Source organism: Paramisgurnus dabryanus, chromosome 13 (assembly GCF_030506205.2).
Source record: "Paramisgurnus dabryanus chromosome 13, PD_genome_1.1, whole genome shotgun sequence".
NCBI classification, from domain to species: Eukaryota; Metazoa; Chordata; class Actinopteri; order Cypriniformes; family Cobitidae; genus Paramisgurnus; species Paramisgurnus dabryanus.
Genome location: NC_133349.1, coordinates 23,033,004 through 23,051,212, shown reverse-complemented (window position 1 = coordinate 23,051,212; position 18,209 = coordinate 23,033,004). Strand labels below are relative to the sequence as shown.

Here is an 18,209-nt window from a genome sequence, read left to right as displayed (position 1 = left end):
GGCTGGCTAAACATAAAGAAAGATAGTTTAAAGAATGTGGATCTGGGGCACCATTGACTTTCATAGAAGAAAACATAATACTATAAGTGAATGGTGCCCCTGATCTGTTTGGTTAATAACATTCTTTAAAATATCTCCCTTTGTGTTCATCATAACAAAGTAATTTTTATAGGTTGAGGGTGTGTAAATGATGAAAAAATTTTCATTTTTGGGTGAACTATCCCTTTAAGTGTGCCCTAAAACTTGTGCAAACTTTGACATGTATTATCACTGAAAGAGAATAACTTAAATGTTAAAAAATTTTCTTGAATATTTGAACAGGTCAGACTTAAAGGAAAAGTTCACCCAAAAATAAAAATTCTGTCATTTTCTAACCTGCAGGAATTATTTTTTTCTGACGAAAACAAACAAAGATATTTTCAGAAATGATGGAACCCATTGACTTCCATACTAGGAAAACAAATATTATCAAAGTATTTTGATAAATAATGAAAAAGATATTTTGATAAATGATGGTAAGCACACAGTTGATGGTACCCATTGAATTCCATTCCATCGATTTGTTTTTCCTACTATGGAAGTCAATGGTTACAATCAGCTGTGTGCTAACCATCATTTATTAAAATATCTTTTTTTGTATTCATCAGAAAAAAGAAATTCATACGGATTTACAACAACATCAGGATGAGACAATAATGACAGAATTTTCATTTTTAGGTGAACTATCCCTTTAAGTTCACTTTTTAAAAATTTTATGGTGCTTTCTGTTCCACAAAAGGTTCGTTGTAATAAAAAACCAGGTTCTTTAGATTATAAATATATATGAAAGTAATGTTAAATCTAAGAACTGCTGACTGAACCATAAATGGACTTTTTAAGCACCTTTATTTTTAAGAGTGGTTCTTGTGTTGAAAAAGTGGGACCTCTGTATCAAATATCAGCAGTTTCAAATGAAATCAAATTCCAAGGAGTTAAATTTTAAGCATTGCTATGTAAACAAATCTCTCAAAGAATGCTAAAACATTTCGGGTCTCATATTTAAACGTCTTCCATTTTGTGGTAAACAGAGACAATAGCTTTAGTCCAGCGAATTAATCTCATTCAGACGAACAGAAAACAACAAAAAAAGGAGCGAAAACTAGTTGTGCATTCACCGGAGCCAAGCAATTTATTAGGATGTGCTTTGAGGAAAAACAAAATCTTATTTCTTCTTGCCCAAAAAGCGGTCTAAAATTGACAAATGAATAATCCCCAGAATCCAACTTGTGGTTCATGCCTTACCCTATTACCTCACCCATAAACACCAGCTCACCCCGCGCGATCGGCCGGGTGACGTTTGCATATCCCATTTTCCGAGGAGCTTAGAGAAAGGTCACTTGTTGTAACCCATCTGGGACTCACTGGATTGAATGTAATCAGTATGCACTTGTTATTCGGGCTGCCTCTGCTTTCTTCTTTATCTGCTTGTTGGCTCGAAGTTAATTTCCCTTGTGACCTTTGTGTAATAAAACAGTATTATCTCATGCACTTGGGAAGAAGCAAATTAGCTTTCTCAGTAGTGTTTTGTCACTAAGGTGATCACTTATAAAGTTATTTACTTAATTAGATTAGGAGCGCCCGTCTGAAGTGAGAAGGCGTATCTAGCCCATCCGCATTATCTCACCGTGTCTCCGGCACAATGTCCGAGCATCTTCCAGATCTCTTGTTTAAAAGCGCTCCTGTACGTTCCTGAGGTGGATTATAGTCGATGTTCAAATGCTTTTTAGCGAGCATGTCTAATTTTGATGGTTTGCACTTACTGGGAATCATTTCTCGGAAGCGAGTTGGATGACAACCATTTTAACGCCTGGCCGCTGAATGCATGTTTGGAATCACCTAAACCGAACGGAATGACAAAAGCTCCATACTAAAAGCATTATAAGCGCCAATTCTCCCGTCTAAAGCTCTTAATGTGGCTATTTTGCACAGCGCCGCACGAACATGTGCTATTTGATAGCCTTGAGTTTCTTTCAACCATTCAGTTTGGATAATCCTTTCCCTTACGCTTAGACTGCGGCCCTGATTTGTCGGTTAAACTGGATCTGCCACACTTTGTCCTAAACAACCTGATGGCAATCTGTCAGTGCGGAAAAGTTTTGTTTTTCTTTTGGAAATTGCACATATACGACGAGTCTCTGCTAGCGCTGCGTGTCTCTGCTTGTTTAAAATGTGTTTGGTTACAGAGCGGGGAGTTTATGTGCATCTTCAAGAAATAAGCCTAAGAGGTGCTTCGACTTTTCAATATGCGTAGGCTGTCGTATTTATACGCTGAAAAGTTCAGGGAAAACATTCTCACACACCCACATACAGAAACCGGAAGAGTTTTCGTGAATGGAGAACAAGCGATGCGAGGGTCCCACAGGTATATGTGTGTGCATATGCGACCGTGTGTGTGAACCTCGGTGAAGGTGAATGCAATGCTTTGCTGACCCGTGGAATCTACCTCATTATCTGGGCCATTGTGCTATTCTCCTTCCTTGGCCCCTTTCACACCCCGTCACCCAGCCACCTCCACTGCCACCGGCCTGGCCGGCTCATTCATGTCCCTTCAGCCCATTGTGAGGCCCCTGGAACCCAGGGCCCTGTAGCGAGCAGGGGGAAAGGGCGGCCCCTGCTTTGTGTTTCCCTTGCCGCTCTTCACACGCACGGCGGGGAACTTCCTTTCTCATGTCACCGAAACCGGCACGGCCTAATCCGCCTGGCCACACCACCCGCCGAGCATGCTGGGAAGGGACATTTATAAAGCGGTCCCTAATGGTTCGTTAATAAATCGCTTCCATTTTACGCTCGACTCTTCACACCATTGCAGAGGAGGAAAAACACCTAGCCGGAGGATCCGGGGATCTATCATCATGCTTCGGAATTCCTGATCTACGAGTTTTTTGACCCGCAGTCGCTTGAAATACATTGTAACAAGCTTTGAATGTACAGAATGGGTGAGTTTAGCTCGAGGGTTAATGGTTAGAGCACTGACCCGTTGACCGTTAGCAGCCCCTCTCAGGTCTCTAGAGAATCTATTAGCCATCATTCTCTCTCTTTAAAGAGTGACTCTGGTTAAAGCACTCCAGCTAAGAGGTTAGGCAGGAGCTCCATATTGACTTCGATGGTAACCAAGATGCATACGCTCTGTGATCTGAATGGCCCCCGTGTGGGGCATAGAGGGGGCTGCTCTTGTGAATGGGACCATGGGTGATTGGCTCAGTGGGAGCGGTCAGGGATGTTAGGGGTGTCGGGAGTCCACAGGGCTAATCTTGTTAAGTGTGACACACAGCCAGGGGAGTGAAGGGGTGGTCCCGGTAAGAATAACATGCGCGCACACACACACGCACACACATTAACAAGCGTGTTATGCACAAAGATGAAGAAGTAGGCGGTGGGGAATATCTGAATGACTTTTATTGTGTATAGATAATAAGCTTATATAAGTGGACATTCATTTGACTGCGAAATTCTTAAGTCGGTCAACAATATTGATTATATTGATATGCAATAAAGTACATTAACATTGGCTGTCACGTGCACAAATGTGGGTTTGTAATTCTCACCTCATCCATTCGTCTAGCATTCACAAACTGCATGTGTGAACCCCTTCAACTTTTTCGTGCCAATGAAATTAAAGTCAAACTTCATGTGTGCATAAGCATGGCGTAAGTGGATTAAAGTAGCAATTAGCTCTCTTTTTAGACTTCAGAGTCAGAGTAATAATTTCAGAGGCCATGGGGTCATGTTGTTCGTCACGAGAAACTAAGATTGGGTCAATTAGAGTGTAGGAGGATGTGTTCTGTTCATCTGACAGCTTCATGTGGTGCTACAAAACTTACCGATTAGCCAACGTTCAGACGAGAGAAAGAAACAAAACTAAAAATCTGCCCACAACATTACAGAGAGCCAACATATAATGGACCCTTTACATTTTGGGGTGGGGGGTAAAAACAAATGCGATTATTATTCCATCGATTCCCCGTAGTATGGACGGAGTGCTTCATAATGTGCGACGTGAGATTCAAAGTCATTTGGATGATGTGTTGCAGTTTTTAATGCACGGAGGAGCATTTACAGGCACCATTATAGGCTCTCCTCACCTCGCGCAATCGGCGTCGCACCCTTTGTCAGTCAATCAATGCTCCCTGTTATCCAGAGAGGTATAAATTGGGTGGTTATAACAAACAAAAAGCTATCAGTGGCTATGAATAGAGAGAGACTACCGAGCGGGGTCAAGCGTCAAAAGCTGACTAACCGTGAGTGAGCTGCTTCCATCAATAACAGGTTTAAACGGGAAAGGAACAGGACGTTCGGAGATAATGGTGAATCAAATCTTTAAGTTAAGACTGGAAATATTTTTTTTTTTAGTTTATATAGTGTATATAAACAAAATAGCATCAAAGAGAAGCACAATACTTTTTTTTGTTGTGGTATATTGGCAGGTTTAATGGTTTGTGTACCGCAAGCATTATCAGTATCTCAACGGGTTGTCGAGAGAGGTTAAGGCCATGTTGGTTTACATGGCCGGTCCGGGTAGCAAACATAATTGACAGCAGGTTTTTAGGTATATACAACACCTTGTCTTGACAGACCGCAGAATAGCATATAATTACCACTCTTCCCCTCCGTAGTCGGGATCTGCATCGGTGTTGTGGGGATTTCCAGTTTCCTAACATAACAACTCAAATGAGAGGAGAGTGAAGGGACATTTAGTTTAGTTTAGTAATATTAGACACGGAAGTCAAGGTGAGAAATGGCAGAATGTGCTTATTCGCTGACATTTTCCAGGCACGAGGCCAAACGTTTCTATTTTTCTGTAAGCTCACGGTCTGCAAACATTATAAAAGATTTAAAATGTTTGTTTATATTCATGCATTCAAGTATTTTATCCATTGTATGTGTATTGTTTGTCAATGTAAATGTAAAAAATGAAACACTATGGATACCATGGTGCACACATTTGATTTATATTGACTTCTGTTATTAGTATACTGAGTTAATAATTTTTTCTTTTACTGTAAATCTACATTTAAACTTTATGCTTACACAAACCTTTACGCATTTTAACATTTTGGAAAGGGATGTCTCAAAACATCTACTGAGTCTATGAGTTTCTTCAAGAGGCTCTCCCCAGGTCTCACTTGCATTTCATCAAAAATAACAGCAAGACCGAGAGAGAAAAATACAGGGTTTATCTGGCTGACTTTCCTCGCCCTTGATTTCCTCTTCAGAAACTGATGCCCGTTTGAATCGAAGCAGAGTAACTGACAGTAATGGTTAGCACAATAACTACTAACTGATTTCATCAGTCAGAGATTTCTTTGGCACTATACACATGCAATTGTTTGAAGTTGGGGGGATTAGCTGTCAGATGCATCAGATGAGGAAGGAAATGATGAGAGGACTGCAGATATGGCAATGGAAGGGCAAAGAGCGCTGCAAGAAAGTGTAAAGTACATTTGTCATATCAGATGGCACCGTGTCATTGTTTTTGAACCACCTCAAATATATTTATTATATATTTACAGTGTCTATGGCTATATTCGTTGCAAAAACCGGTTAATCTATACACAAGTTGATTTACACAAGTTTTTGGAAGGACGATTTGGCATCTCCAGTTCAACTAACCTTCATGTCTTTGGACCGTGGGAGGAAACCAGACTACCCGGAGTAAACCCATGGTGACACAGGGAGAACATGGATACTCCCAACAGAAAGACAAGGCTCAAACCCAGGACCTTCTTGCTGTGAGGCAACAGTGCTACCCACGAACCACCAATTAAAAACAACAAGATTAATAAAGGCAAATCATTTTTTTGATTCCGAAATCACTAATTTGCATACTTAGGAATCACACCTTTCACAGAAAATTTGCATTTAACATTTAACTCTTTATACAATGTTGCTCTACACATCTTTTAGCATAAACTCTCTCTCTTTCTTTCTCTCTCTCTCTCTTTCTCTCTCTCTCGTTTAAAGCATTGCCAACAGCCAATCACAGTAGCCGCAACACATTCTCCTGTGTTTTCCGGTCTTGTATAAATGTAATTGGCTGGCTCTGCACTAGAGTATTTGCATAAGGCAATCTGATTGGCTGACGCACGCGTTGGCACTTGAAAGTTGAGAAAAGTTCAACTTCTGCCGCAAGCAACGGCAGTGACGTGACACAGACGGAACCACAATTCAGTTCGGCAATGCATGATGTCACCCCTTAAAAGTAAATCAGAAGCGTTAACGCAGGCGCCCCATGTGAATGCACTGTTAAGCTAAGGTTCATAGCCTCACTATTATGGTAAAATAGAGACATTTTAAAAATTGCTGTAAAATTAATATGATATGTGTATATAAATAAATAATAAATGAAAGAGTCTGCATTTACAATAATTTAATGATTAATTCTAACATTTTTGTGTGTTTGAATATGAAGAGTTTGGTTCCAAACTGCGATAATCGCCATTAAAAAAAAAATTACCGTCGATATCAGTATTGTATCAGGTCAGTATTAAAAAGTAAATTCTTCATTTAATGCAAAATCCAATATCTGTGTTATTCTGTCAGCTTATATTTCTATTTTATATTTTATCTGTGTTTTTCTTCAAAAAACATGCATTCCAAAGCATATTATCATAATTTTTTCTTTTTTTCATTTCATAAATACAAGTTTTACTCAAGTAAAAGTACACAATTTTAATTTAATTAGGTCTTTAATAATTTTTTATATGCAATATAAAGAATACACAGTATGATTTTATGCTTTAGAATGTAGTGAAGTAAAATTTTTCCCAAGATAAACACCCTAATAAAGCACAGATGCTTGGAAAATGTAACTAATGTAACTAAGTATTGTTCACCTCTGATATAAAGTCCAACTAAATTCAATTTAAGCTGATAATAGTCAGTTTTACTGCCGTTTTCGCAGCAGCGCTATGAAAACCAGCCATTTTGGTGAATGTTTGCCACTCAACAGGGCGAGTTCCGGCGTGGTCACGTGGAAAAGTGACATCAACACATACCCTTTATTAAAGAATTGAGATGTCCTACAAGATGGCGGAGCTCGATGGGTTTCTGGGTCTTAGGATGTAGGACGTAGCTAACAAGGAAGCATATTGAGGAGCTCTCTCTCTCTCTCTCTCTCTGCTAAGCAAAACAGCTGTGCTGGCCTTACAATGCATTAAGTCTCTCGTTCCTTTTAGATAGTTAAATTGTGCATGAAATGTAGCTGGCGCAGGGAGCTCAGAAGCTGGACTGATTAGGCAACATCTGTTACATTGGGGAGAAATCTGTGTCTGTCCTAATTAGTTGTCAGACGGGGATACGGTGTGCCGGATGGTAAAGGGGGCTGCCACAGGTTTCTCTCCCCCATCCCGTCACCTGCCCGACTGACTGGGTCTCATCCCTCCCCCCGCAACCACCACTCATCAGACGTAATTATGGAGAACGCTGACACAAAAGAGCAAAATAGAGGGGAACGAGCTATGTCCATCTGTACACAGACACACACATTGGCATGTACACATACACACCCCTGAAAAATGGAAATAAAGGGACAGTGGCCCATCATACACCCTGCATCCATTTCTTGACACAAGTTGACTTTCAGCAACAAAAAGAAAATGAATATGCAAAATAAATAAAAAATTGCCATCTGTGTGAAACAAAAAGGGAAGTTTTTAAGAATTGTTCTGGATCCTCTTTAATAATGCAGATACAGTAAATAGAAAAATATGCAAAAAAGTCATGTGATGTGTACACAAATATATGATAACTTTATAGGTTGTTAAAAAAAATATTTTTTTTAAATATTTATTCTTCAAATTTATTTTTGAGTGAAAGTTTGGCTCCAGAAGACTTATAAATGAACCACTTTTATTATAAAGTCATGTAAACCACTTTTATTGACTTTTTTTATCCCTTTAAGCGCCTAATAGTACACGTGTTATTTAATCAACATCATGTAGAAACAAAAAAAAAAGACCCCATAAGCAGGCTGGTAGCTCCTGTCATAATTCATTAACTAAAACATACCAACATACCTCCTTTTATTGATGACTCTTGATTTTGACTGTAAATCCATATGTTTTAATCAAGGACTCTTCGCAGGCAGATTTCTCTACCATGGGTCAAGCGGACCGCTATAACCTCAACAAGCCCAACACACTGATAATCTTTGACTAGTGGTTATTATATTGAAAAAAAGAGTTGAACTGTTGTTCTGTAATTGTAGTGCTACCCACGCCTGCTTTTAAACTCATCGTGACACGAGGCAATACCTCCTACTTGGCTCACGTAAGGCTCAGATCTCTGAATGTTGAAACATAATTACAGCAAAGCTATTAGGGCCATCTTAGGCATTTATGCTCTGTGCAGCTACAGTGTAGAATGTCAACAGAAACGCATTTCAAGCCTCAAAGTCCATGACACACGCATTCATGAGAATATGTACATAAGTGTAAATACTTAATTTATGTGGCAATATTGTTTAGATTCTCATCCTAAACAGGTTTTAAAACATTCATTTTTTAGGTGGTTTAATGTTCTTTCTAAGCATAAAATACTAGTTTACCTGCGGCTTTATATATTCAGTCAAATAGATTTAGTCTTTATAAGTTGCCTCACAAAATGCTTGTTGTTATAAACTATTGACAAAAAATTAAAACAAACACCACCATAACACTTATCACATGCCGTAAACACTCGTTACATTAACAAACATCAAAACACTAATCTTGTAAACACAAACCATACAAACACTCATGGTGCATGAACAAACACCATGCAAACACTCATCATGTGAACAAACAACACGAAAACACTCATCGGCAAGATAAACACCACATAATTATTAATTGCATGAACAAACAACATGCAAACACTCATCAAGTGAACAAACAATACTTAAACAGTCATCAGGTGAACAATCATCATATAATCAATCATTGAGTGTACAAACACCACATAATTACTCATTGCATGAACAAACAACATGCAAACACTCATCCCATGAACAAACACTACGCAAACACGTATTGCATAAACAAACAACACCTAAACACTGATCACGTGTACAAACAGCACCCAAACACTAATCGTGTGACGAACACCACACAAACACTTATCGTGTGGACAAACAACACACAAACACTAATCGTGTGAAAAACACAATATAATCACTCATTGGGTGAACAAACACCACTTAATTGCTCATCGAGTGAACAAACAATACGTAAACACTCATTGGGTGAACAAACACCACAATATCACTTTTAGGGTGAACAAACAACATGCAAACACTCATTACGTGAACAAACACTACGCAAACACTTATGATGTGAACAAACACTACCCAAACACTTATGACGTGAACAAACACTATGCAAACACTTATCGCATGAACAAACAACACCCAAACACTAATTTTGTGAATTTACACCACACAAACACTTATCTCATGAAAAAACAATACCCAAACACTCATCATGTGTACAAACAACACCCAAACACTAATTTTCTGAACAAACGACATGCAAAACTTATTGCGTGAACAAACACCATGCAAACACTTATCGCATAAACAAACAACATGTAAACACTCATTACATGAACAAACACCACACAAACACTAATCATGTGAACAAACACTCATCGCGTGAACAAACAACATGAAACATTGAACTTGTGAACTAACACCACCCAAACACTCATAGCATGAACAAACACCACATAAACTCTCATCGCGTGAACAACACCATGCAAACACTCAGTGCATGAACAAACACCACACAAACACTCATGATGAAAATCAAGATCATGAAATACTTCAAAACACTGCAAACAGACATTGATACATAAAAACACTTGAAGAGTGAAGGCCAACAGTCTTGTATGTTATGTCTTGAACCCCTATGGTCGGGTGTATGTCTTTAAATAATCAGCTTAACTTGCATCCATTAAGTTTAAATAAAAAGTATGAAGAGGAGTACAATTGTATATGCTTAGAAATACAAAGTAGTTTACAATTAGTAGTTTAGGAACAGTCATTCTTAAGAAATTACATGATTACTGTAAAAGACACTATAGTCTCTATAGTACTGCAAACTTGTCAGACACCAACAAAGACATCTGCAAAGTTTTACTACAAAAAACCGAGTCAGACCAAAAGTGTGTAACACATTTGAAGGTTTGGGAGATAATTTACAGGCGCAAATATGGAAAATGCATGCGAATGTGTTCCAGCATTAACAATTATGTGGGGTAATTCTGCAGTGAAAGAAAACAGAAAAGCGGCAGTTAGAAAACAGGACGGAAGACACAGGGAGAAAAAAATGTGAGTGGCAGGGAATGACAGCCAGCGACAAGTAGAATGTCACGGCAATTGCGGGCCCATCAGCGTTTGCCGCATGATGGGTGATTGCCTCATGCGTTTCCCGCGAGTCCATCGCAGAGGACGCGGCGCTTTCTCGACTGTCCCTAGCCCGAACCTCCACCAACCGCCTCAGTCGCTGACATTTAAAATGTTGCTTCCTAACCACTTACGCTAATTGTTGTAATTTTCCTGATGAAGCCCCGTTCTGATACCTTGATGCAGCCAAGATAGTTTTACATTTTCTCGACGCGTTCCGCTCGGCCATTTGGTCCGTGTAGTGTCAGCTTGGAGTGCTACTGAAAGCGGGCAAAATTGCAAGCAAATTGCATCAGATTGCCAACATTGTGAAAAGGTAAATTGCTTGCAAATCTATTTAAACCACTGGCCTATTTTCATCAGCCACAGTACTTGGTATTCATGATTGCTTAATTGGTGACCTTTTCTATTGTGTAGTGCTTTATGGTGTAATGGAAAGCGATCTTTACCAAACCAATTATGCCTTTTTTCTCGCCCCACACCCATACATTATAGCTGTGATTGCGATGGCTAGTCCTTTGTAAATGAACTTTCAGATTCCAATTATTTCTTTATATAACTGATGGAGGATAAAGACTCATTTGTTTGCTATGATGTTGCATTTGAAAGCTCTTTGAGGCTGAGACTGTCAAAGCAAATGGAGGCGCAAAAGCCACAAAGTCATGCCCTGCTTTTGACTGACCCCTCATTTAGTGCTGCTTTTCTGCGCCGGGGACCAATTAGGGACTCAGACGGTGAAATATTTTGTCAGATCCTTGAAAACAAGTATATTAACTCTGGATTCAAATGAATGTTTTATCTATAGCGAAAACGCTTTCGAATACTGACGTGTTGACATGTTTTTTGTCTTCATACAGTATTTAGGTACGAGGCCATTGATTAGTGTAAATGAAGACCCCTAATTATTAAAGTTTTACAAATGGCAAAAGTATATTTTTTATAAAATATATGAAATAAATAATCTTTACTTGGTAAAAACAAGCCCTCTTAATATGATTAACAGTATATGCATGAATTTATGAATATATTTATTATGCATTAATTTATTATGCGCCGGCAAGACAGCACAAGTCAGCCCAGTTAAACCTAGGACTTTAAAATCTGATCCTATCCAACACAAATTATAAGATTTGTCAAATAAATATTCCTTGCAATGCAAAATTATAGCAATAATGTCAATTCTGTTATAGATTAGTGACCCAGTCTGTGAAACATACATAAAATCTTGATATATTTAATATTGACATCAATAAAAACAAACTTTGATGCTCCTGATCTCATAAGTCACAGATATTTAGAGGCACTTGTACCCAACTTAAAGGCCATTGTAAAGGTTTAACTTTGTATAATCCTATTTTAGTGTCCTTTCATAAAGTGATTTTTATTAATGTTGCGCACGTGTCTCCGAAACATAAAAAAATGTTAAAGGAAAAAGATGAGCACGTCTTCAACAGCTATGCTGCTATGGCATGAACAATGTGTGTGTGATTGATTGAGAGTCTGTGCGTGTGTGTTTTTCTGTAGTCTGAAGCCCAGAGCAACAGATTTCTTCACTCAGATTAGCTAATTTTGATTTGTTTTCAGACAGGGTGTGTATGTGTGCGAGTCTGGGCCTCAGGGCCTAGACTGTAAATTTCGCCTGCTGCGGGTTAGAAGCTGATTGATCTCTCAGTGTAAAATCGATAAGAAGACACTGTCATTTTTGTAACAAATGAGCCGCTCTGAGGAGATAGATTAAGACTCCACAGATCTCTCTCATCAATCCAGCCCTGACCGGGTCCAGCCAGCCGAACCTGCGACCGGCCTCAATCTCTCCTCCTCTCCCGTATTAGCCCGGACCCGGGCGGCGTGTACAGAGGCCTCTTTATTAAACCGCGTATATTTCATCGGTATCAGCCGACAAGGTAAAATCAAACATTTTCCCCCTTTCCCCTCTGTGTCTGATCTCACTTGATTGATCTCTTTTATCATTTGCTCAAATACATCACACGGAGAGGGTTGATTAAATCAAAAACTGAGGGCCATTGTCTTTCCAGCATGTCCTTTAGCAGATGTAATGTAACGAGGGCTCTCATTTGTCACCAGTTGTTACTAGGAATAAAGTCAGCGGTGTTTTTCCGCGAGTCTGGGATTAGGAGAAGATTAATACACTGGCTCTGTCGCCTTGTGTATCGCCGTGCTGCGCTCCCCTGCGCGCTCCTGTTTAACCTTCGTAGGCTCATCTATTATATCGTAAACGGGACGCGTGTTAAGCGCGCTTGTCGTGCTCGCCGGGGATTGATGGGGGAGAAAACCGTTGCATAATCGCAACTTTTTTCCGGATCATTTTTCACAAGCCGGTTCCTCTGATGTGGACTCATCATGGGATTGTGTTTGCGTAACAGTGTGTGCTCGGAAAAGCATCGCTCATTTATCAAATATTAATACACGCATGTTACTGGCATTGCGCGATATACAATGACATGCAGCATGCACATGTACTGTACGTGCAAACCTCTTAGTCACTTCCCTTTCATTTTCTTTTTAAAAATTTGTAATTATTTTATGGGCAAGTTAGTTATTGATTTGAAAATATTAACTTAGGCATTTGGCAGTGAAGTATAGTCAAACTATAGCCCACATTTTCTCAGGAATATTTGTATAGGCCTATACTGTATATCAAAATATACAGAAGAATTTTAATTAACTAATTAATTTGTACTGACAGCAGGAATTGTATATATCCTTTAGCTCAGTTAAGCATTGTGCTTTCAATGCAAAGGTCATAGGTTTGATCCCAGGGGACACATGTTGATAAATAAACACATATATACTGCTAAAGGAAATGTATAGTCTAAATGCACTGTAAGGTACTTTGGATGAATGCATCTGCCAAATGTATGAATACAGACCTATACATTTCTTGACTCATATTTTTCAAGGGGCAGATTTTCCTCAGGGCTGTTTGTTTTTTAATCTTAGCACATAGAGAGCAGATCAGATCCTCTAGGTGGCAGCCCAATAGATAGGGTCTATGTACACAAGTGACTCTTGTTATGCATCGAATCTTAAGAATCCTAAAAATACACAGGGATGTCCTATAGCACCTTGACAACACACAATCTCTAATAGATTAATTGTTCTTGCCAATTTCAAATACTGATACACATAAACAATGCTGCGTTTTATTTAGAAACAAATACTTTTTGTATTCAGGAAAGCGCATTTAAATTATTAAATAGAATTTCTATATTTCTAATGATGTATATTTAGTAGTTATATGCATATGCAGCTATTTTTGATGAGCATTAATTTCTTCAAATAGCATAAAATCGACTCTTTCCAACGAGAAATTCCTAAACAAGCAGGTACCTGGGATTTGGCATTTGAGACGTCATATATGGATTTATTTTATATTTGACATTCTTTGTGTGATTATATTAAGACACATACTAATGCTATGAGTATGTAAATTTTTTACAGTGATGCTAAAAGTCTTAGGCCACCATGCCAGAATTAGATTTGTTGTTTTTGCAATGTTATAGGGATCATAAAATTGTTTCTCAGTCTCTTTAATATAATACAACCAGAAAACACAAGGAAATGTGTATAAAGTATTAAAAACTGTATAAAATTATGTGTCAAGTTTTTAGGGTAAACTCCCCTAACACTTGGGCAATAGCAGGAAACTGCAGGATCTCTTAAAGGGGCCATGGCATGAAAATCTGACTTTTTCCATGTGCTATGATTGGGTCACCAGTGCTTCTACCAACCTAGAAAATGTGAAAAAGATCAACCCAGAAACTTAGTTTTGGTAAACCATTCTCTACAAGCACATGAGAAAATAGGTCGTTGAAATTTGGCTCTCCTTATGATGTCATAAGGAGCTCTTATTATAATAACGCCCCTTAATCTGCACTATCCAATCACAGCACTGCCATTTAGTGCAGAGAAAAGGAGAGGGAGAAAATAATTCACAGCACAATTGAGTTCAATTGCAACAAACCGCTCATTTGAATTTAAAAGGACACACCTACAAAGTGGCAATTTTAACATGCTATAATAAATTATCTGTGGGGTATTTTGAGCTAAAACTTCACATATGTGCTCTGGGGACAACAAACATTAATTTGACATCTTAAAAAAGTCTTGTGCCATGGCCCCTTTAAACCTAAATAAAATTAAATCCTAATTTCTAATTTTAAAAAAAAATTGTCTTTTTACTTCATTCTGCTCAAAAACGCTCAAGATATGTTTAGTGCCAAGAGAGGTCACACAAAATAAAAAATTTTGTACACTTTTCCTGTATTTTCTGTTAAAATAGATTGAAAAATAAGTATGAATGAGCATTAAAACTTCTAAAAAAACAAGGTGGTGGTGGCCTAAAACTTTTACACAGTACTGTATCTCAATAATACTGTAAATTCTCTATATTTTATAAGTTCGCTTTTTCCTGTCATTTCTTTCTTCCTTAGTTTGGGTCTCTAATAATATCCAAAATTGCGAAAGATTGATATACAATTAAATTAAATTCTATATGAAAGACATCCTCTTTAAAAATATTTATAAGACAACTTGTATGCTAGTATTGTATACTTTTGACATTGAGTCCTCGGGGATTGTAGATCAAATACAAATGTAATTCGCTTTTGCACCCTCTCTCATAATCTCGTAACAAAACGGTGCTTGTGTTTCGTAGATTATTTATGACCGTCACAAGTTCAGTTCATCACAAGGACAAGCCGCATATAGTTTATGGAGAGAGAGAGACTGGTTTAGGGATAAATGCAGCGTGTAATACTTGTTTAATTCCCATTGGGTGCGCTTCTTATCAAATTAAAACAGGGGGGTTCTGTCAGGGCTGACGCCGGTCCCTTTGGACGAGCAGCATGTGTAAAATCGGCCAACAAGAGATTTAGGGTGGTGATAGTTGTGGTTAGGGAACGCCACACAGCATTGCACGCCCCTGTCACTTCTCTCCCCCCGGGGTCAGCTGTCCCAGAGCGCCGAGTATAAGGACTGGCACAAGGAGACAGGGGCCCACTACATCACCTCCAGCTGGGAGACTTATTGCTCCCACCCCTCCTCACCTGGCCCAGCCATTCATAACAGTATCAGCCTATTAAATATTCATGAGGTTGAGAAAAGGAGGGGGATTGGCTGGTGGGGAGAGGAGGGGTGGGGTAAAGGGATTTTGATTCTGCAGGTGGCTTTTAGGTTTGTAATTGGTCCTCACTTGCCTCAGCAGCGTAAAATTGTTTTCTTTATGCGTTCACACACAAGTGAGATCGGAAAAACGCTTCCCACAGGAGCTGGAGAGCGAAAGAGAGGGAGACTTTTCCAAAGCTTAAGAGAAAGAGAGAAGTAGATTGTTTGGAGAGAGCAAGGATAAAGAGAGAAGCTAATAATTAACTTGCTTTGCACAAACAAAAAATAGCAAAAAATTGGAGGTACAGTGAGACGAAGTGACGCACAAAAAATCAAGTGAAGGGAAAAATACTCAATCCGGAGGTGGAGGGACCCCTCACCCTTGTGGCCCTTGTGAACATCCATAGTCACTGGGGGAGAGGTTGAGGAGGGTGGGGGAGAAATCAAGAGAGAAAGAGCGAGAAAGAGAGAAAAGTTTCCACCTGACTGGAGTTCCCATGGTTTGCCATGCAGGAGGGTAAGCAGGTTTCTGCAATAAACTCGGCCCATTGTCCCTCTAGAAAGGCCAGTCAGGTCCCTCCATTTGGATTCAAGAGTGTCTCTTTCTCTGCTCCTCGCGCTGAACTAATCACCATCATACTTTGTTTAATTGCAGCCAAAGGGAGAGATGCGTTCAAGAAGTCATTCTGATCCCACACACCCCCTTCTAGTCCATTTCCTACCCCCATCCACCCTCTGTCGCTCTCTCGCTCTCTCTCCTTTCCTCTTTTATTGAGTTGCACAGTTATGCAAAGACAACAAACAGTGCTTCGGATTGAATGTGGTTTTGGTTGAGTAGGTGGAGTAGGTAAGCACCAAAGGCGATGGCTTACAGCGTGTATGCGAGTATTGAGAAATGCTTCCGCTTGTCGCGGGGGTGTGTCGGCGCCCTGAGGGAATGCAACAGGTCTTGGTGTTTGTGTGTGCGTGTGCACCAGCGCTGATACATGGCACAGAAAGGATTGCTAATAATGTGAGCCGGAGTGGCAAGTGGCCGATAAGCCTATTGGGTAGGAAGCTGACCATAATCAGGTGCATGTCAAAGCCCCTATAATGGACTCAAATTCACTGCTCCTCATTTTAAAATGGACATTCAGAAGGAGAAGGTGCAGGGCTTTGTGTGTGATGACTCTGGGGTCAGTCGCTTTGTGGTGGGTGCATGAAGAGGATGGGTGGGGGGTGTTAGGATTTATAGGACAGGACCTATCTTAACACACACACACACTTACATACCTTCTGGCCGTTTGAATGAAGGCACCAAGCAATCCTATTTTTTGGTCTGGCTTTTTATCTTCATTAGATACATACTTAAACCTGCCTTTCTTCTCTTGTTGTTCTCTCGATGGAAGTAAGCACATCTGGAACAAAAAAAAGCAAAAGATCTGAGCATCTGCATGGGTAGCTGGATTTATGAGACCGAATATTATAAATTACAGACATCAGAGCAGGCATTAGGATCACAAATGTGCTGTCTGGGATGAAGAGCGATAACAGTTTGCAATAATTCACAATTACGCGTAAGGTGTGTTAAGCTTGTGTGACATCGCTCGTGACTTAACATCACCCAACACAGCAGGACATTACCACACAAACTCTGGGTCAGTGCTGCCCTCCTCATCATCCCAGCGTGAAGGAGACCTTTGCAGGGCGATGTGCTCAAATCCTATCTTACTAAAAGATGGGAGGCCACTTATTTAACCCTCACTGTGCCAGCAGCACCACCAGCACAGGGAATTTAACTGCTTGATGCACTTTTGGGGTCCCATCCGAGCCAATTTATGAAGCCATGTAGGTTCATAAGACTTGGCTGGGAAATCCCCAGGCAAATGAAGGTTTATAGCAGTTTGTGTTAGGGGAAATCTGAAATGAAAAACTTTTTTGTATTTGGCACTCGTTCACTGGGATGCAGAATGTAACCGTTTTATATCCCGCTTGAGGCAGCATGCATCAAGTCCACTTGCAACGTTGCATGCGTTTACATGCACAGCATAACCGGATAACTATATATAATCTGCTGATTATAGAAAACTGTTTTCATGCGTTAACATGCAAATCAATAAACCGGCTATGCAGAAAACTGCGTTTACATGGGATTTGAAAATTTGGCAGGTCAGTGACGTCATCGCCTATAGTACATAATAGTCGTTCAAAAAGCAGACGAGAAATTGGTCTTTTGTCCATTTCACCAAATACGACCAATAGATGCATTTACTAAATTAGCGCCTCTACCGCCAGCAGGTGAAACTTCATATATTAGGGTATAAAATTATACTTTGGGGGGTCATTTGTGCTATGATGACATACTGGGATAAGATTTTTTATTTAAACCAACATGATTAATTGTATTTTATTACACATTACACTATTCAGGCATTTAGGGCAACTAACATATCCATTTATTTATTACACACTGCCAGAAAAAAAGATTTTAAAATTGTACCTTTTCTGTCACTGGGGTGGTACCCTCAAAGGTTCAGTTTTGTACCTTTTATGGGTATATAACACATTGAAATGTTGTACCTTTTGGGGTACAAAATTATACCTAAAGGACCTATTGTGTACCTTTTAAGGACCAATTTTGTAGAAAATAAATGTTAGTGGTACAAAACATTTAACTGTACCT

At 39.4% G+C, this 18,209-nt stretch overlaps 1 protein-coding gene across 2 annotated transcripts in view; it reads right to left on the bottom strand.

Annotated features, from left to right (window-relative positions):
- Nucleotides 1–18,209, bottom strand: part of sp8b (sp8 transcription factor b) — a 74,933-nt gene that overhangs the window by 26,515 nt on the left and 30,209 nt on the right. For both annotated transcript variants that reach the window (XM_065261313.2, XM_065261314.2), the window contains exon 2: nt 16,820–16,944. The gene's annotated coding sequence lies outside the window, so the exon portion shown is untranslated. The remainder of the gene's footprint in view (nt 1–16,819; nt 16,945–18,209) is intronic.